At 36.4% G+C, this 18873-nt stretch overlaps 3 long non-coding RNA genes across 3 annotated transcripts; 2 read left to right on the top strand and 1 right to left on the bottom strand.

The window, feature by feature from the left end:
* Positions 1 to 2015: 2015 nt before the first annotated feature.
* On the top strand, positions 2016 to 3607 carry LOC139871611 (uncharacterized). Its single transcript, XR_011766699.1, has 3 exons — positions 2016 to 2208; positions 2761 to 2873; positions 3372 to 3607. It is a non-coding gene; the product is annotated as an uncharacterized lncRNA (long non-coding RNA).
* A 5146-nt stretch (positions 3608 to 8753) lies between these two features.
* LOC139873501 (uncharacterized) lies at positions 8754 to 10612 on the top strand. The gene is made up of 3 exons (XR_011767361.1): positions 8754 to 8988; positions 9527 to 9634; positions 10110 to 10612. It is a non-coding gene; the product is annotated as an uncharacterized lncRNA (long non-coding RNA).
* Positions 10613 to 12610: 1998 nt separating this feature from the next.
* On the bottom strand, positions 12611 to 17194 carry LOC139873431 (uncharacterized). Its single transcript, XR_011767341.1, has 3 exons — positions 17139 to 17194; positions 14064 to 14243; positions 12611 to 12959 (listed from the first exon to the last, which is right to left on the bottom strand). It is a non-coding gene; the product is annotated as an uncharacterized lncRNA (long non-coding RNA).
* Positions 17195 to 18873: the final 1679 nt, after the last annotated feature.

Raw genomic sequence — 18873 nt, 5'->3', positions numbered from 1 at the left:
TATTTGGGATTCCACATATATTTTAGTATGTCTGCGATGAGGTTATCTCCCAAAATTAACGAATACAAGTATTTGAAGAGCCTTTCAGCCAAAGGGTTTGGGGTTTCAAGCATTGTCGAGGACATATTCGTGGATAAATTCGTGTTGGGTGTGTGAACTTCCGTTCAACACAAAGAACTAGTTGAGGATAATTACATGAATTTTAGATACTTTGTGATGAAAAAGATGATCAAGAATAACACGAGAGAGAGAGAGAGAGAGAGAGAGAGAGAGAATGAATGATAGATATAGAAGTAATGAGAGTCGTGTTAACCTCACCGGTGATTTTAAGGCGGGAAGATAATTAGTTTGAGAGAAGACGCATGCATTAGATGATACGCAGCTTATGAAACATGGAACTGTAGTCAGTTATCAGTCATTGTCATATATCGTTATTATTATTACTTATTACCAATCTAGAACTTATAGAATTTCAATACACGTACAAGCTTTGAAGCTTCGTTTTTTTCTTTCCAAAAAACGAGAATTTTATAGATAGCGGCGTTTCATCGGAAGATAGAACCAAACCAAAGATGATACAAAGGACGAAACACAGGGGGGCTCGAGACTAGAAAACCTACACAAAACAAGCTAAAACAAAACAAGAAACGCTATCTAAAAACAAGTCACCCCAAACTGTACATAACCATAAAAACAAACACAATGTACCCACCAAGACAAACAAGACATAAGAAATCACCCAATAACAATCAGGACTAGAGAGCAAAATCAAATCAGAGGGAGGTTAACATGACAATCGACCATCTAAACTCCAAGCTTTTCTGCCGCATCAGTCGCTTTCCTACCGTTGGACCTTGTTTTGTGTAATTGACTGTCCACTTGTTCGAAATGGACAACTTTCCCCATTCTATTGGCAAACGAATAAGAAAGTACATTTAGAGACCCATTTTTATTGAGAATGGCCTTGGAGGAGCTGGAGTCGCCTAGTCCCCGGATACTGTCAAAGAAGTTTTATGCGTCTTCGCCAAACAGAGTGTCTTCTTCAAAAGAGTTATCATTAACACCAGCCTTTTTCTTGTTCCTTTTCTTAGTTTTAACCACTCCAACTTCACCAGCTTTTTCACTAGTCGAAGCCAACATATCCGAAGCTCGACTTTTTTGATTTATTATCCCATAAAAAAAAAATCTTATCTTTAAGAAATGGTGATTGTTGAGACAATTATGAATGCCGATATGAATGCACATAATTATGTGAATGATACTTTCATCTAGGCAGTTCTATTTATCCAGAAATGACGCTAACAAATACCTTTTAATAGAAGTAATTTATTGGATGGATTCGTACGATGAAGATGGCATAAGGTGCCAAACTGAAATTATGGTCATAGATTGATCTTTACTCAAACCTATCGTTATAATACTAATTTCTATAGGTACACTAGACGTGATTACATTGTAACTTGGTTGATTTTAAACTCAATGATTGCTAAGTTGTCTGAATCCTTCTTGTATGCACAATCAGCTAATGGATTGTGGAGGGAATGTGGACAAAGTAATGGTCCATTAACAAATTGAAATGGATTTTGGAAGGAATATGAAAGTAATGATCCATTAACAAATTGAAGGGGAAGTAGTAAGGTAACTCATGAAAATCTTTATCTTGCAACTTCCTAGAACAAATTGAAACGTTTCTAGGATGAATTACATAGTTTCAATGGAGTTCCAATTTGTAATTGCTATTAAATGAGAGAATATTCCTTTGAGATAACTGGAAATTCTTGGAAATTGATAACAGAGGCAAGTTAATACAATTTTGGATGGCACTTTGTAACATCCTAATTTTAGAAGGTGTTATTTTATTATTATTGTTGTTGTTAACTTAATTTTGGTTAGAAATAGGACTAAGGGTGTAAGGTTATATGTTGGGTAGGGATAAAATGGTAATTTTGGCATAAGATACGTCTAGTAAAAGTGCCCATACACACTCATTTTCTCGTATTATGCAGAAAATTAGAAATTAGGAGAGGGAGAGATGAAGGGTGACGATGGTGGTGGTGATCAACAAGAAAGCTTCAATTACTTTCATGCAAGTTCAATTGTGGGTGTAATCAACCTAGTTAACTCTTGTTAGCACTAGTGGAGCTCTTGATTCTCCTTATTTTCTTCATCTTCTTAGTGTAATTTGGGGTTCTTTAACTTTAACTTAAGGTATGAACATTTATCTTTTTAATTTTAATTTTTATGAGTCTAGGTGATGTATTGTTGATGGAATTAAGGTTTTAATTCCTTTGAAAACCCTAATTCGAAATTAGGGTTAGGGTTAATGGAATTGGGGATTTTGTAAAGATAATGAACTAGTTTAATGAATTGGTAGTTTTAACTAGTAAATTGTAAGTGGTTTAGAAGAAATTATTGATTATGTTAAGAAAGTTTATGTGCAAGTTAAAGGCTTGTATGATTTTGGTAATGAGATAGGAAGACTTACAAATTGTAAGTCTTGTGTTCATGTCTAGAAGATGTCAAAATGGGTTTTGTGAGTTTTAAGGATAAACCTTAGTTTTAATTGGTCTTGGTTGACCAAATTGGAGTAATTTGTGATTTGAATGTGAAATTGAAAGACTCAAGTTGTAAGACTTGTGTTCTTCTCTAAATAGTGTCAAAATGATTATGGGTCAATAGAGTAAACCCTAGTGAATTTGGGTCTTAAAGACTATGTATGAGTAGATTGTGATAATTGTGTATGTATATGCTTATTATTAGGTGGATTTGTGCTTGATGACGGATACGTTGACTTCTTGACCGGAAGTGTTCGTTAAATGGTTGTTGAATAGTTGCTTGAAAGTTGTTTGTTGCTTAAATTGCTCGGATTCGAGGTGAGTACAATGTGTGTTTACTTGTTAATAAGATTTGTATTAGTATGCGATTGTTTGTATTGTGGTTGGTATGAGGGCTCGGTTCACGTTAGGAACGCATCGGGCGGGATCTTGGTTCACGTTGGGAACGCATCAGGATCCACAGGGTTCTCGGTTCACGTTGGGAACGCATCGGGAACCATATGTGATTACATATAGAAGGACTTGATTATTTGTGGTATGTGAGTAATTGTCTATACTTGTTAATAAAGTTGACATTTGTGTGAAATTGTCTATGTTGATTGGTATGAGGGCTCGGTTCACGTTGGGAACGCATCGGGCGGGATCTTGGTTCACGTTGGAACGCATAGGGAACCATATGTGATGGTGAATTGTATGACTTGATTGTTTTGTGATATGCGGATAATTGACTATCTTTATGGATGTTATTAACTCGTATGCACATATTGTATTCACTAAGCATTTTCGCTTACTCCGTTGTTGTTTAACTTTTTATAGGTTCCGGTTTGGACAAGAAAAAGTATCATGGACGATTAGCTATTTAATGTTTTAATGTGCTTTTGGATTACTTGCTTATGGATTAGCTGTGCATGCTAGATGTCATTGGGTAGGTGCTTTGGGTGGGATAGTGATATCCCAAGAATCATGCTTTGATCTTTTGGTTGTCGTTTTGTCATTTGGGTCAAAATAACCACATTTTGTTAAAACGGGTCGAATTTGCCACCTAATGTTGTAACGGGTCAGTCTAATATCAATTATTGTAATTGTGATATAAACTTGTTAAAAATGTTGGTTTAAATACATTTGAAATGAAATATGGTTTGGTGTCGAAATGGGTGGAAAATGGGTCAAGGTACAAAATGTGGCCATATTTCTCTCTTTTGATCAGAACAGGATCCCATAGTGGGACGGATGAGATCCCATAGTGGGATTTGGGAAAAAAATAAAAATAAAATAAAAAAAATTGTCGTTTTTCGAAAATGAGTGTAGGTCATTTCAGGTGGTATCAGAGCGTGGTTTAAGGGATCTAGGTGATTTCTTGTAGAAGTAGGATTGCCTAGACTTAAACCGTAGAGATTGTGTGCTATGTGTAAATATGTGGGGCCTTAATATGTGATTGACGATTAGATTGCCTATTGCAATAGGTAGACGATTGACATGCCATGTTAGTATATTATGCTAGTTTTGTACTACATGTCTTGTGTGTTGTTTGTCGGATACGTGTACTTAGATTTGCCATGTTGAAATGTGTTACACGGATTATCGGGTAGTAGTGTGAATATGCATGTTTGAATTGCCATGATGATATTTGTTAGACGATCTGTTAATATGGTAATTGGCGGAAGTCTCTATATTAGTGTTCGGTACATGACACTTCTGGAGAAAAACACTTGTGAAAGGTCTTGTGTGTCTTTGGTCGTGGGTGATTTAGAATTTCCTAATTGCATATTCATTAAGTGTTGTGTTGAAAGTGTGAATAGGTGTGACTTAGTTCATACTAGATAGCGACGTTCCGATAGAAGATAGTAGACTACCTTTAGTAAGTAGTTAACGTGATTTGCCGATAACATGTGCTATGTGATAATTGTGAGACCTGAAAGTGTGTTAGATGATGTGCTTAGTAAGAACTTAGTGCCTATAGTTTATAGGTAGCTAAATGACATGTGTATGTGTGGTAAATGCGAATACGAATATGTATGTTTGTAATGATGTATAGCTTGAAACTGTATGCATAGTTTTGTGTAAAGAATTGCGTGAATGTCGCATTACTTCATGTAAAGTACTTCTTATGTCGTGTGATGGCGATAAAGTACATGCTTGTAATAGGGCCTGATCACCATTATTACAATCGCGTATTTTGTCAAGCGAGCATGACATATTGAGTACCGAACGGAGGAACGTGACATAGTTAGAAGAGGTTAGTAACGAGTAGGATGTCATGTAGTGATTCTTAGATTATGTTGACTTTGAGATACATGTCGAGAAGCATGTATATTAGATTAAGTAGACTCACGTTGGGTTTGGGAGCAATTTTGGAGTCATGTATTGGTTCCTAGATTGTAGTGGTCTCGGGTGATGTGCTTGTTGTTTACATCGGGTGCGTTATAGGTCGAGGAGAGTTACGGTGAATACAGACACCTAAGGCAATTAGGTGGACTCGCGAGATTGGTGAGTTTATAGCCACTCTAAGTAGCAGGTGCGTGATCAAGATTGTATGGTTGTGGTCTTCTACCGAACTAGGATGACCGACACGGGTGTGGTGAAGACTTGGATCCCGTAATGGGATGTAACAAGTCTTGTGATAGAGTGTGTGGTTAGAGAATCATGTCGTGATTCTAGTAGTGAGTCGTCTTTTGATGTTGGTGTGTCGGAGAGTCTTCGGGTCGCTAAACTCATGAGAGTGAGACCATTATGACGATGATTCGTGTTAGTGTGATTGTGTGATTGTGGGATTGTAGGGTAAATTCCTTATGGAACTTCCCCTGTATTGATAGTTGTTTCAACGTGCGGAGAAGTAAAAGTCTTGGTGTTTCCAAACAATTCTTTGGTGTGTTGTGAAGCGCTTGGCTAGGATATATTGTTTAGCTTAGGTGGATTCGTGAAGGGCGTGAGCTCGCTAGAATGATTGTAAGTTATAAACCGTAATGACTTCGGGTCATTAGGTTGCGTGTTGGGTGACATCGGATGTATGGAACCCTAGTGATCGAGTCTTTAAACCTTGATAGAGAGTGGTGGGAGTCGCCAAGACACTGCGTCAGGTACCCTTTTATATCTGCTAGTGTGATGTTCGCTTCCGATGATGATGAAGTCGTGTTGTGCTTAGGGAACCGGTGAGAAACCCTTGGGACTAGTGGTGGATGGTCGTGTTGTACGACGGATTTTAACGATTCGACAATTGAGAGACTCGAAGTTTGAGAACGTTGTAGTAAACACGTAGTATGAAGTGAAGGAGGACAATCTAAGATCCTTCGTATGCTCAACGTTGGAGCAAAGTTTGATGGCATGTGTACGATGAGTTGGGAGACGGGTGAATCTTGATGGCGTGTGTTCGATGAGTTTGGGAGACGGGTGAATCTCGTTTCTTTAATAAAGTTGGGTGTTTGAGGTTTTTCTCGGTGGGGCTCGAACTTAACGGTCGGATAAGTCGAGAGAGATGTTGAGGTGTTGATGATGCGGTCGATGCATTCATGATGACGAAGTGATCGCTCTTTCCCATAAGAGTGAGCAAATGTATGTCGGCAGTTGAATGGTTAAGTGAATGAAAGATTGAGTGGATTCGACTGAATTGTAGAATTGGTAAAGCAAGGTGGCTTATGCCTAGGTCCAGAGATGTAGGTAGAATTTTGAAGAAGTTTACCTTGTGGATAGCAAAGAGGCGGAGTGCGAGGTACGTGTTATGTAAGCATTATGTCATTGTTTGAAGGACGTTAAAGGGTGACTGTGTACGTCGGCTTTAATAGCTTGAGGTGAATTCTTGAGAATTCAGGGACTATGACCAACGATGAGAGCGGTCATGCCTGTCGGAGAGCGGTGAATTTGCAAGGTGTTATCATCTTGGCGATGTGAATGTGAAGCAGAGTTCTAAGTGGAGGAGTTTATACTACCACACGAAGAAGCTCAGTTAATGTTATACCTAATGATGTGTTGAAAAGAACCGTTCTAGACCTCAATAAGGATTCTAACTCCTATCGATGTAGAGTAACGGGGCATTGGTGTCGGACTCGAGGTCGGATGATTCGACCGCCGAGCTATGGTTCGAGAGTGCCATGAGTGAAGTTTATGTATGTGTTTCGAATGAAGAGTCCGTTCCCGTATGAAGGGCGATCAGGTGTCACAAGTAAGGGATAAGAGGCCGGTGATGACCTCTGGGAATTCTGAAGTGATTGTTTGAATGTATCGTGAAGGGTGTTTTCGCAACATTAACTAGGATGGCGTAAATCTCGGATGGTGTTTGCGAGTGATTCTGCGTTTATGCCGAGATGATTAGCGCATTTTCCCTATTCGGGGAACATGTTTGTAGGAATCATTAGTGGATTACTCCACTACGAGGGCGATGGTATGGTGAGGAGTTCTAGTTCCGATTGTCTTATATAGAGACACACGGTTGTTTGCTTGGGTACGTGGGTGTGATCCCTGGTATTGTGAGAGGTTTAATGAGACCTGAGATTAGGTTGGAATGTCGGGGTCGTCCTTACGGACGATCAAGGCAAGAGGCTCATCCGGCGTTGGTGAGCATATGTTGAGATGTGTGATGAAGTGCAACGGTTGACGAGGTGAGAACTTGTTGATTACAGAATTCTAGTATAATAACAGTTTCCATGCTAGTGTTAGGAAGCCGTCTGGCGTTAATCATTACTAAGAATAGAGAAGAAACCTCATGTAATGGGGTGGTGAATTGTCGAGAGTGTGGTGTAGTGACATTGTCCTGGAATGATTCAAGGACAAGCAATCGTGAGTAGGTTGAAGGGACTGCTAGTGCTCCGAGAATGATAGTAATGGCATTTGAGATTTCACCATGGAATGGATTAGTTCGAATGTGGTCGAGGTAGACAAATTTTACGTAAGCAGATGTGTGACTGGTTGAGTTGTGCTAGTGTGAGCCATCGAGGTGCAGAGTATTTTCGCGAAATAAATCCTTCTCGATTTGGATTAATGCAAGACTTGGTTCACGTCGGGGTGAACCTGGTAGATCACGATTGATGAGTTAGTCATGGACGTGGTTCATTGCGGGTTGTAATGTGAGAGAAATTGTAGGGATACATGGTGTTTTCCGTGTTTCTAAGAGTACATATTGGTCGTTGGGTGTATAAAATACCACTTATTGTGGTGATGCCCGTTAGTGAATGCTAGCGAGTGATGAGATCGTCGTCCTATCAAGGGGTGGTACAAACGTCGGGTCACGACTTCGGAGGGTGGTCGTGTCTAGCGAGATTGTTGAACGTGGTTCCGAGAAGTAGATAATAGGTGTGCTGGTGTTGAAATAATTACCTTTTAGTACGTGGCATGGATCTCGAGGACGTGATCCAAGATAAGTGGGGGAGAGTTGTAACATCCTAATTTTAGAAGGTGATATTTTATTATTATTGTTGTTGTTAACTTAATTTTGGTTAGAAATAGGACCAAGGGTGTAAGGTTATATGTTGGGCAGGGGTAAAATGGTAATTTTGGCATAAGATATGTCTAGTAAAAGTGCCCAAACACTCATTTTTATGCAGAAAATTAGAAATTAGAGAGAGGGAGAGATGAAGGGTGACGATGGCGGTGGTGATAAACAAGAAAGCTTCAATTACTTTCATGCAAGTTCAATTGTGGGTGTAATCAACCTAGTTAACTCTTGTTAGCACTAGTGAAGCTTTTGATTCTCCTTATTTTCTTCATCTTCTTAGTGTAATTTGAGGTTCTTTAACTTTAACTTAAGGTATGAACATTTATCTTTTAAATTCGAATTTTTATGAGACTAGGTGATGTATTGTTGATGGAATTAAGGTTTTAATTCCTTTGGAAACCCTAATTCGAAATTAGGGTTAGGGTTTATGGAATTGGGGATTTTGTAAAGATAATGAACTAGTTTAATGAATTGGTAGTTTTAACTAGTAAATTGTAAGTGGTTTAGTTTGGGTCAAAATCTAAGTCTTCACTTTTAGAAGAAATTATTGATTATGTTAAAAAAGTTTATGTGTAAGTTAAAGGCTTGTATGATTTTGGTAATGAGATAAGAAGACTTACAAATTGTAAGTCTTGTGTGCATGTCTAGAAGATGTCAAAATGGGTTTTGTGAGTTTTAAGGACAAACCTTAGTTTTAATTGGTCTTGGTTGACCAAATTGGAGTAATTTGTATTTTGAATGTGAAATTGAAAGACTCAAGTTATAAGACTTGTGTTCTTGTCTAAATAGTGTCAAAATGATTATGGGTCAATAGAGTAAACCCTAGTGAATTTGGGTCTTAAAGACTATGTATGAGTAGATTGTGATAATTGTATATGTATATGCTTATTATTAGGTGGATTTGTGCTTGATGGCGGATACGTTGACTTCTTGACCGGAAGTGTTTGTTAAATGGTTGTTGAATAGTTGCTTGAAAGTTGTTTGTTGCGTAAATTGCTCGGATTCGAGGTGAGTACAATGTGTGTTTACTTGTTAATAAGATTTGTATTGGTATGCGATTGTTTGTATTGTGGTTGGTATGAGGGCTCGGTTCACGTTGGGAACGCATCGGGCGGGATCTTGGTTCACGTTGGGAACGCATCAGGATCCATAGGGTTCTCGGTTCACGTTGGGAACACATCGGGAACCATATGTGATTGCATATAGAAGGACTTGATTATTTGTGGTATGTGAGTAATTGTCTATACTTGTTAATAAAGTTGATATTTGTGTGAAATTGTCTATGTTGATTGGTATGAGGGCTCGGTTCACGTTGGAAACGCGTCGGGCGGGATCTTGGTTCACGTTGGGAACGCATCAGGATCCAGAGGGTTCTCGGTTCACGTTGGGAACGCATCGGGAACCATATGTGATGGTGAATTGTATGACTTGATTGTTTTGTGATATGCGGATAATTGACTATCTTTATGGATGTTATTAACTCGTATGCACATATTGTATTCACTAAGCGTTTTCGCTTACTCTGTTGTTGTTTAACTTTTTATAGGTTCCGGTTTGGACAAGAAAAAGTATCATGGACGATTAGCTATTTAATGTTATAATGTGCTTTTGGATTACTTGCTTATGGATTAGTTGTGGATGCTAGATGGCATTGGTAGGTGCTTTGGGTGGGATAGTGATATCTCAAGAATCATGCTTTGATCTTTTGGTTGTCGTTTTGTCATTTGGGTCAAAATAACCACATTTTGTTAAAACGGGTCGAATTTGCCACCTAATGTTGTAACGGGTCGGTCTAATATCAAGTACTGTAATTATGATATAAACTTGTTAAAAGTGTTGGTTTAAATACATTTGAAATGAAATATAATTTGGTGTCGAAATGGGTGGAAAATGGGTCAAGGTACAAAATGTGGCCATATTTCTCTCTTTTGATCAGAACAGGATCCCATAGTGGGACGGATGAAATCCCATAGTGGGATCTGGAAAAAAAAAAAATTGTCGTTTTTCGAAAATGAGTGTAGGTCATTTCACACTTAATGATGTATTTGTACTAGTAAAGAATCATATTCTTTCTATGGATAATTTGCCAAAATATTAATAAAGTCTTGTATATTGTGAAATAAATTTAGAAACAAAAACAAATGAAAGTAATCCTACTGCTTTCTTTGCCAATTACGACAACAAAAACAACCGGATACAAGAACACAAGAAGCAGGACAAAGATTCAAAGGATGATAAGAAGTATATTTTATGTGATAAGCAGGAGCGTCTATTTAAACAGCAGAAGAAAAAACAACAAAAAGTAAAATACCTTGGTGCATGCATGTGAATGGGTAGAGCCGTCAATAAGCCACGGTGGGCGTCAATGGTCAAGCATGCATCACTTTGATTTCTGATATTAAGGAATTGGGTGTCTCCTGCTTGTGATGCACTCACAATCTGAAACAGAACATGGTGGCACAAGGTGAAACTAGATTATTACTCGTAACTTTTAAAAGATCAAAAAACCACATGGGCAAATTAATTAAAACAGGTAAGTGGGACTAATAAGTCACTGATCAGAAGGAATAACTTCAGTACAGCTTGAAGCGAGTTGGTGCTATCAGATACCCTTTTGGTAACTTCAGCATTATTTATACAAATGCATGATAAGTATGTCAAATACGATCAACTATCATGTATAATTTCAATTTCAATAACAATAACTTGAACTTTGTCAAATCAAAATGATCTTGGGAGATTTTACGAATTACAAAATACACTTTGGGTGACTTTGGACTTATATAAGCAATTGACCTACTACTTTCCTTGTAACTATATTTTATTATGTTACCCATTCGACACATTCTACTATTATTATTGTCATATAACAAACAAACAAACAAAAACAAAAAACAAAGTTTAAGATGCTCTTTTACCTTTTTGCTGGATCTAGTCCAGGATTCCCACAACCCGTTCTATACCGCCAACTCTTTCTACTCTACAAGTGTGTGGTCAGTCGGGTAACACAAGCAAGCCTGGAATAAGCAAAATGACTATTAAAATACAACCCAGGAGGAATTCATGGCCACCATAACATAATCTTTAAAGAAATTTATAGGGTGGTATCGGTGACAATATTTAAACTATTTAACCAGCTGGCTGATTTTAATCAATAAAACGATAATTTTTCCAACAGTTACAAAGTAATTACACTGACGGTTGCAGCAAGTTAGTAACATATAAAATTATCAGGGGGAAAACGGCATAGAATTAGAATCTGATGTGAAATGAATTGAAAAACAGAATGATACTAAGCAATGGACAGATCTGGTACATTAATACAAGAACACCAAAAAACAGAAATTGAAACCTGCTGAGTTGTAGATTAAAAACGACAAATAAGATAGGAGAATCCACCACTTTAATCTATAAAGGATGTTAACCCATCGAGATTAAAGATAAAGGAAACACTTCAAACCACCAAGATTCAAAGGCCCATAGAGAAAAATGAAGATTTAAGGTAAATATAGCTTGAACTCCATAAAATTCATATTCATCGAAAACTGCCTGTTACATTCCATCAACTTATCTTTTATAGAGGAGTCAGGTTTCTAGATACTTCTATTCCTAGTCAAAATAAAACAAAAGCTGAAAATAGTCAAAATAAAACAAAAGCTGAAAATGGTTTGTTGGAAATGTTAAGTGGTTGTTACATGGTACAACAATGTTCAACCAATAGTACAACAAAATAAGGAATCAAATCTGTTGGGACCCCACTTGGGACCACTTTTGATGTCCCCATTTTCTACACATCTCCTATTGCTAATTGGTCTCTATCTTCCTTCATACTTGATTGGTTGGCTTCAAAGCTTCATTTCCAACTAAAAAAGCATAACTAAAACTACTACAATCACACACATTTATGTTGCATATCGATACAAACATAAAGCATGTGATTTGTTTATTGAAAGCAGCTAAAATAGAAATGGTAATGGCCTAAACCCTCCATTTAAGTAAGGTGTATCCTTAGTTGAATTTAGGGTCACCAAACAACGTCTCAAAAAGGAGACATAGCAGGTATCACAACCATAGCTTGACTCGTATCCATCGCCAAATCGGGTTCTTATATAAACGTTTCGAAATACAAATAATTTTAAATCTTGTAGTTCACATATTTTGAAATTAATTGACTTCATTAAAATCTTGAAGTGCTTACCCATCAGGTAGGTGTTCGAATATCAAACCATCTGACAAAACCGTCCACAAAGCCAGCTGCATATTGGCCACCGTGAACTTGAAAAGCGGCCTAAAAGTCTAAAACCAGCAATCAAATAATAAACCATGCCAATAATTTTCCAAGAGCATACAGTTTACACGCCAAACTATATATATTATATCATATCATATACAACTAATAAAAACCTAGTATCAAATAATATCAGCCTACACTAGTTGACATAAAGAACGATAGTTCTATATATTGACCCAATTGGAAAACATTACCAAGGTTGAAATGCTGCAATCTAATGCTAGAGAAATAATCCAGATCCCACACCATGGTCGATAAAATTTTACCGGAAGCAGCATACTGCAATCAAATGATCAATGTAATGAAGGTTCTTATTTTACATGTTTAAGGAACCATATTGTTTGCTATTGAGTCTTTAATTGATCAATTATCAAAAGCCACATAAGTATAGAGTGTGTTGGATAAAAGGTCAATAATAAAGGACCATTTAAACAGACTATTCTCTAAGTTTTACTGATTACCGATATTGTTAAAACAGATAATAGTCGTCCCTTACTTTTCTCCATGTGAGTTTCGGTTTTCACCATTTCAGCATATTAATCAGCGGGACAAAGAAACAGGAGAATGCCAGCCCTCGTGCCAGGTCATCATTACCTTCCTTGTTAAATATAGCAGTTTTTTGGTAATGTCTCCTCCAACAACTTCGGTCTTGATTTCTTTACAGCCACTTAGATATAATCTCGAGAAGCTGCGAGTAAAAGAGTGAAACAAAGAGAGTCGATAGTGAGAAAAACAAAGATAAAATAAATAGTGAGGTTATATTTTGTAATCACATTTCGTAAAATTCAAATATGGCATGATCAATAATCCAAAGTATGATCTTAACTCTTCAGACTGATATATCATGCTACTTTATTTTCGCATCATTATAATTCTGGTGTATATGTAGAATCACCAAAAACGAATAAGATGATGCTAACAATATGAAATTGATAGGAATGTTTAACGGGATAAAACCAACACATAAGTAATGATATGTGCATAATCCAAAGTTTTAATTCTCTGTAGTATAAATAACCAACAAATGAAAATTTTCTTATCCCTTGCATGTTCAGCTCATGGAAAATAACTTGTATTTAAACACATACTAAGCAATGAGAAACCAAGACTTCTATTATCTTCATGCAATGGAAATCGAGTATAGTATGAGAAATAACCCAAAGTATGACCTACCTACTTTGGGCTATACATCATACAACTTCACTTTGGCATCAACATACATTGTTGGCAGTGTCTCTTTGGCCAATAACCTACTATTCTTGATGCATGCCCGTTCTTAGCTAACAAGATACATTTATGTTAGTCTAACTTTAGAAAGCAGCTTGAAGTAAGCCAACACTTTACAAAAACAATGAAAGTATACAATAAATCTGAATGCACACTTCATCAAGTAAAAAGGTACTAAAAAGACACCACATCCAATTAATATGGGTTAAATTTGTTTGTCCATATATACACTACAAAGCATGATTGATATCACACGACACGATCAAAACCTACAAAATCAATATCATGCACTCCAGCTATATAACAATAACAAACCTCATAAAAACTTAGTCGATTAAAAGGTAAGTTCATTGTACTAAACTATATTTTTAGGTTTTAAAAGTGGGAAGTGATTTTCAGTTTCTTCACAAGGAATCTATTACTTCCTGCAACGAAAATTTATGAATATAATGGGAGGTGCAATGGTACTAAGGTAATGTGTGATGAATACTGTAAGACTATAAGTATGTCAATAAAACTATTAACTATCAAAATTTAATTACCCGAATTATGAAAAGAAACTTACTTCCACCATATTCAATATCCTTGTTGCTGGATTAGAGCCCGTGAATTCAAAAATGACCTCGCGAGTATATTCCATGTAATTACAGATGGCACAATCTCCCTAGCAACCGCATCGTTCAAATAACAAATGGCATGTGTTATCTTATTACAAGAACACAATCTCCCTACCTAAATCATAAGCCTTTCAGGCAAAATAACAAGTACGTAAATAAGGGCATTGAACAAATAAAAGTATCATAATAATCTCGGATACATTAAGACCCATTCGCAAATCTCAACAATCGGATACAAATTAAATATTCATAGCATATTGTTAAATAAAAAGATGCAACTATTCAATTCCTACTAATTAATCAACTACACGTACCAAAAGATAATACCCCCTACTAATAAGCAAGTGACCCAAATTGTTAAAAATATTATTAACTAAAACACATTGAAACAAGATAAAACATTGCATTGGCAAGTTTTTTCCTTGACTTGGATTTTACTCCATCCAATGAAATCAAGTTAAAACATTACATTGGCTGATCTTTCTCGACTTGTTTTTTCTTCCATCCAATCTCGAGAAGCAGCAGACATCAAAAAAAGGTGAAACCAAAGTCTCCACGTACTGTATGCAACTCATACAATCCAACGGAAAGTATTGACTAGCCGAAATGATGTTAAGCGTTTCATAAGAGCCTTTTGAAATATCGTAAATAATGAGTTGCTTGTAGAAGGTATCCACCACAAGAATTTTTCCGTCATCCAAAATATTAAGAGTGTGGTAAAAGATGCCCCGATCAAAATGTAACGTGAATGAATGCATCTTCTCCCATGGGCTGTCAATGACGTGTTCCTTCCTCACCCACAACTCGAATCTAGATGAAGTTGTCATTTTGAGCGAACAAAGGCATCCATTTATTGTACCTAGATTTTCAATGAAGTTCGAAGCTTCGGGTAGAATTAACTTAGAAACAACCATATTTTTAACATTGCAGACAGTTAACACATTTTTCTATTTAATCCAATATAAATATCCATTTACAAATGTACCGATAGAATGATGAAGAATAATGTACTTGATGCCATATTTTTTCAAACTCCGAGAGCTCCATGTATTCCTTTTAAAGTCGTAGACCTCATAAATATCAGAATGTAGTTTAAGCCTAACGATTTTTAAGTGACTAGGAGTATCACTACTGTAGCCAAATCCATATCCATCTTTATAAATAATCGGAGTAGGAGGATCTGGAAGTTTTCTGGACTCGCCAGTAAAAGGATTGTATAAAATGAAAGCTTTGATTGTTAGGATTAAGACTAACCCATTAATGGATCCAATAAGTCTAGTCCATGCATAGTCATAGTCTGTGTGACTTTCTCTACTTTTCTGTGTGACTTACTTGAACAGGATCTGTTCTATAGGCTCGTATCTCTAGGCTCGTATCTCTGTATGACTTTCTCTACTTTTCTGGGTGAAGAAATGACTTGTTTTTATTCTCGGATAAAGGAAGGATTGTCTACATCTCACCTCCCCCATACACCACTCAAGTGGTATTGGGTACTGTTGTTGTTGTTGTTGTTGTTGTTGTTGTTGTATGCATAGTCATAGTCATCATCAGGTAGGGGGTGTTCGAACGGATAACAACGCTTGAATATCGAATCTGTACTCATGTTATTGGTCGAAATATTACCATCTATGAAGTCAAAGGTTTCCCTATTAACGTGGAGAATGATAGTAGGTTTACGTGCTGCTCTCAACTTCATAAAGTAAGGGTCCATAAGCATACAACACCAATTCTTGGATACGCACCGAAACCTTACCAATGGCTTTACTGGAAGCCTCTCCAGTATATTGAGAACAATCTCATCAGGTAAAAAGTCAACAACGGCCATCAGAAAACGAAATAACTGTTTTCAATGGGTGTGCACCGCGGAATAAACAAACAATGTCTACACAAAAGAAAAGCAAGTAATCGTCATCATCATCATTATATGTTATATATCTAATAACCTACAAGAAGAAGATGTGACAACAATACTCAATCCCATGAATTTTCATGTGAGGTATGAGGAAGGTGAGATATAGACAATCATTACCTCGTACCTAAGGATAAAAGGGAAGTCATTTCTCCATCCATCCAGGGTACAGAAACCCATTTGTAGAGTGAGTCATCCCTCCCTCTACCATAGGGTAAAGAGACTACTTCCACATGGACCTCTGCCCAAAAGTAATACTCAATACGTCTCAAAATTATTGTCCCAGTTTGACTTTAGAAATCTTTCTTTTTCAACTTTGACTTTAAATATCTTTGTTTGTGTTATAAAATACTTGATGAAAATTATACCAATGAGCTACTCGAGCTCGACTCGTTAAAAGCTTGATTCGATCCGAGCCTAAATGAGCTCGAGCTCGAGCCCGAGCTTGAACATATTTTGAAGATCTTTTAGTAAACGAACTCGAGCTCGAGCTTCTACATACGAGCTCGAACACGCTTGTGAGCCTACACGAGCCTAAAATCAATATTTATTATTACTTTTTATATAATATAGAACCCCGTATAAAACTAAATAAAGATAAGCGATTTTATATATAAACGAGCGGAACACGAGTCAAGCTCGAGCTTGTAAGATATCAAACTAAAACTAATTAAAAATAAGCGATTATATATATAAAATGAGTCGAACACGAGTCAAGCTCGAGCTTGTAAGAAACGAGCCAAACTCGAGCTTAATATATTGAGCTCGAAATCGAGCCGAGCTCGAGCTCTGTAAATTTTAACCGAGTCGAGCTCAATCTCAGCTGGACTCGTTTACACCATAAAACTTTATGTAAAATATTAAATTTCACCAATAGTAAACAGAAAATGTTGCTAACAAATGAAAATAACAATAAAGAGCAAAAAGTCGCTAACATTTACAAGAAAGAAGAATCTAAAAGTCACCAACTTTTAATTTGAATTACGTAAATTTAAATCACCTATAACGTACCTATTAACTCGAGTTTCCTCGTAGCAAATTTGTGATCATACATACAACTTAATTGACCAAATCTTGAAATAAACATAGAAAAAATAGAGGATAAATAATTTACCTAGGTTAGGGCTACGGCAACAAAGACGCAGTGAGATTTGGGGGGATGGTTTTGGCATAAACCCTAGATTAAATTTAAATTAAATTACAGTAATAGATTAATAGATACACGATGACTTGTTTTTTCTTAAAACGGGTATGGGCCAGCTAGCCTAGTATCTTTATGATTTGCATTTTGTTTGTAAGTTGATTGTTAGCCCCTTACTACTCAGCCCAATTATCTTTTTTTTATGGGATTGGCTAACTCATGCTCTAAGAATATAAGCTAAACCTCAATTAATGCACTCAAACTTTCTAAAATTAATATATAAATTTAATTAATAAACTCAACAATTTCCAATTATACATATATATTTATTGAAATTCATATCATTCATGACAAGGTTTGTACAATAAATAGTTCTTATCTGATGCCCTTAACGCACAAGTTAGATAATCCAATTTATTAATTATATTAGAAACTGATATATAAACATTAATGAGAAGTTAATCAAGAGTATAATTTGTTTATCGTGGAGAAAAAAATATTTGTAGATCAAACTGAGCTCTCTATTGAAAAACATCACAAATTATCATAACGGTTCGACCAACTTTAGAAGTTGGCCATTAATTCACCATGCAGTAACCAAATTGACCACATTATGATGCAATGAACATCGTACCATGTCTCTGCACATAACAAATTGTACAAGGTCGCAAGGAACTTTGGTAATATTAGGATTTGTATTTGAACTAATAATCCTAATATAGCAACGATAATCAGTTTTAAACCACACATCGAAACAACTCCATAGATCACTACTGACATAGGTTGTTGGATAATATTGAAAGCTAAAATTTTTTTGCCCGATCTATGCATGTGAAACGACCCGTCAAAATCGCTGTTGACGCGGCACGTTAATCATTGATTCCACAGTGAGGTTTTGACCTCTATATGATACGTTTTGATAAAATATTGCATTCATTAAATAAGTGACTTTCTAAACATAGAAAGTTATAAACATGTGAGCGAGTGCTTAGGTATAAGCAAAACCCCAAAATACATAAGTCTTTAATTTACAGGTTAACATCACAGTCCAATTATTTATTACACAAGCAGTTTTATTTTGAATGCAATAAACTTTGTACAAAGCATGAGAGACTCCATGCAGGCAACAAGCACATCACAGCGGAAGCATTCTAAGGACCTGAGAATAAAACATGCTAAAAAGTCAACACGAATGTTGGTGAGTTATAGGTTTATTTGCTCGAGTCATAAACATATATAAAGATAGACCACAAGATTTCATCAAAAGTTTATCAATAGATTCTACGTAACAGAGCACCCTGGTAACTAAACTTAACGCTATAGTGATAATTACCCCATTCGTTTTAATACACGCAAACCAACGTGTCTTAAACTCAAATAACATACGTCTGTTAAAAGGCTAGCGCTCTAGCTCGGACGGGGATGTCAAACCCTATGGATCCATATACAATTATTCTCGCCCACCAGTCCATATCCTATGAACTGGCAGCTACTAGTTACCAAAGCTAAGGGATTTTCGGTTTAACTCAGTGTAGAATTTAGTATGTACTTGTGTCTTATTGCGTTTAAAATAAATTGCATGTATTCTCAGCCCAAAAATATTTAAAGTATTTAAAAAGGGATCTATAACTCACAGTTCAATATTGAGACTCAATATTGTAGGCAAATTGCGTAGACGTAATGATGGTAGACGACTGTATGGTTGGCC

This window comes from Rutidosis leptorrhynchoides, chromosome 10 (assembly GCF_046630445.1).
Source record: "Rutidosis leptorrhynchoides isolate AG116_Rl617_1_P2 chromosome 10, CSIRO_AGI_Rlap_v1, whole genome shotgun sequence".
Lineage (NCBI taxonomy): Eukaryota > Viridiplantae > Streptophyta > Magnoliopsida > Asterales > Asteraceae > Rutidosis > Rutidosis leptorrhynchoides.
Note: the sequence above shows the minus strand (reverse complement) of the source record. Positions and strands in the feature narration are given on the sequence as shown.